We start from the raw sequence: 2,117 nt of genomic DNA on the forward strand, positions 1-2,117 counted from the left end.
TTTTCATTGCACACATTTTCAAATAACATACATAATTACTATTTCATATGAAATAGGAATTGTAATTCTGAAACATACATGAAATTCACAGAGAGAAGATACATTAAATCGCATACATAATTACTATTTCATTCACAAACAGAGAGAAGATACATTAAATTCCCAGATAACCCAGCTATTATTACATAACTTGCTATATAAGAATGTCTTGGAGCTTCTTTGAACATCTTTCGTCTTGAATTTACTCAAAATATCTGCCAACAAGAAAACAGAACAACAAGGATAGGGTGAATAACAACAACAACAACAAGGGGTGCTATTTAGTAGTAAGATCAAGTCTGGAATGTAAGAATGCTTTGTTGTAATTGATAACTAAAATCTACAACAGCTCAAAGTGGCAGTAGCTAAAACACAATCTCAGAAAAAGCATATAATTGATGTGACATAACAAACTAGACAACCAAGAAATTGATGTGACATAGCTAGTTTCCAGCAATATCCAACGACAAATTGATGTCACATATATGTATCTATCATGCAAACAGCGGATGTACTGTACTGATAACATTAGACTATAAATAAGAGCCTCAGAGATCTTGGTGGTTAAGATCAAGTGGGATAAACCCATTAAGAGTAGCAAATATTTTGATAACATCACAGGCTCTGTTTGGCATGCAGAAAATTAATCAGTTGAAGCAGAGGCGATATTTGGCATCACTGCATTTTACAGTTCCAAAACAGACAGACAGAGTCAGGATCGGCAGCAAAGCAAGTATACGTATATAGGAATCTCTACTTGGAACCTAGAGTAAGAAGCACGGCTAGAAGAGCCCAAGAATTAATTAATCCTGTGTTATTCTTTAACTGGAATGTACGTGCATCATCAACAGAGAGGTGTGAGCTCTGGACTTAATTGGTTGTGAGAATGGACTGGAATGTTCCAAATACGTGCATCATCATCAGTTCTGTGAAGCAAATCTACATATCATATTTCTAGAATGGGCGCACCCAGTTGCTCACAAGTAGATTCAAACCCAACTTGTAATGCAATGATGTTTCTTGTACAGTATTACTATAGTTACCTAAATTGCCATGGGAATACTGACGGCAGAAACAGGGGAACGAGAAGTAAGTTAAATTAGAGCTAGCAGTTCCAAACAATCACTAAAAACAGCAGCAAAAGCAGACACAGATGCCCGCCAGAGCCATTCCCACAGGTAAATCAAGCACCTTAAGCCCTCTCGCCACGGACCCTCGAAGAGACCCACCAGGTAGGCCTCTGCAGCCTCCTGAAGGGCCAGTACCGCATGGCTCTGGAAGTGGAGGTCAGTCTGCACAGACAGAACAGGATGGTGCTTTTAGTTTACTTGATTCATCATACTATAAGAGTTGACACAACAGGAGCATCACAATGTAGTGCACAAGTTGATTGATCACCTTGAAGTCCTGGGCAATCTCCCTAACAAGCCTCTAGAATGGAAGCTTCCTGATGAGCAGCTCTGTGCTCTTCTGGTACTTGCGGATCTCACTGCAAAGTCAAGCACAAAATTTACTCATTTGAGAATACTTCAAAACAAAACTATAACACATGCTAGAATAGGTTGGAAGATTTTACACACCGAAGAGCAACAGTTCCAGGGTGGTAATGGTGAGGCTTCTTCACTCCTCCAGTTGTGGGAGCAGACTTACGGGCAGCCTGTCAAAAAGCAAAGTAGAGCACATGGTCAAATTAACAATAATACCATGATAGTCCATATACATCAGTAGGATATCTGGTCATAAGCTGGCAATGAAGGTTGAGGTTCAAATTATACCCAGTTCAATTTACCTAAACCATAAATAAAGACATGGCATAGGTAAACTATCAATATTGCGGTCACAAACCTTGGTGGCTAGCTGCTTCCTAGGAGCCTTTCCTCCAGTGGACTTACGAGCAGTCTGCTTAGTACGAGCCATGAGCAAAACCTTGGTTTACCTGAAGCAAAAATAGAACATAGTCAATTCTATAAATTGAATATCACAATAACACAACTGTAGTCTTCTCATAACCAGTAAATTGTGCCTGGCACCTTGTTGCTAGCAAATCCATTCAATAACTATAGAGTCCCAACAATCAT

The 2,117-nt window shown here is 39.3% G+C and overlaps 1 non-coding gene across 1 annotated transcript; it reads right to left on the reverse strand.

The window, feature by feature from the left end:
- Positions 1-583: 583 nt before the first annotated feature.
- LOC123073009 (small nucleolar RNA SNORD24) lies at positions 584-663 on the reverse strand. Its single transcript, XR_006435537.1, has one exon. It is a non-coding gene; the product is annotated as a small nucleolar RNA SNORD24 (small nucleolar RNA).
- Positions 664-2,117: the final 1,454 nt, after the last annotated feature.

The sequence above is a fragment of the Triticum aestivum genome, chromosome 3B (assembly GCF_018294505.1).
Source record: "Triticum aestivum cultivar Chinese Spring chromosome 3B, IWGSC CS RefSeq v2.1, whole genome shotgun sequence".
Lineage (NCBI taxonomy): Eukaryota > Viridiplantae > Streptophyta > Magnoliopsida > Poales > Poaceae > Triticum > Triticum aestivum.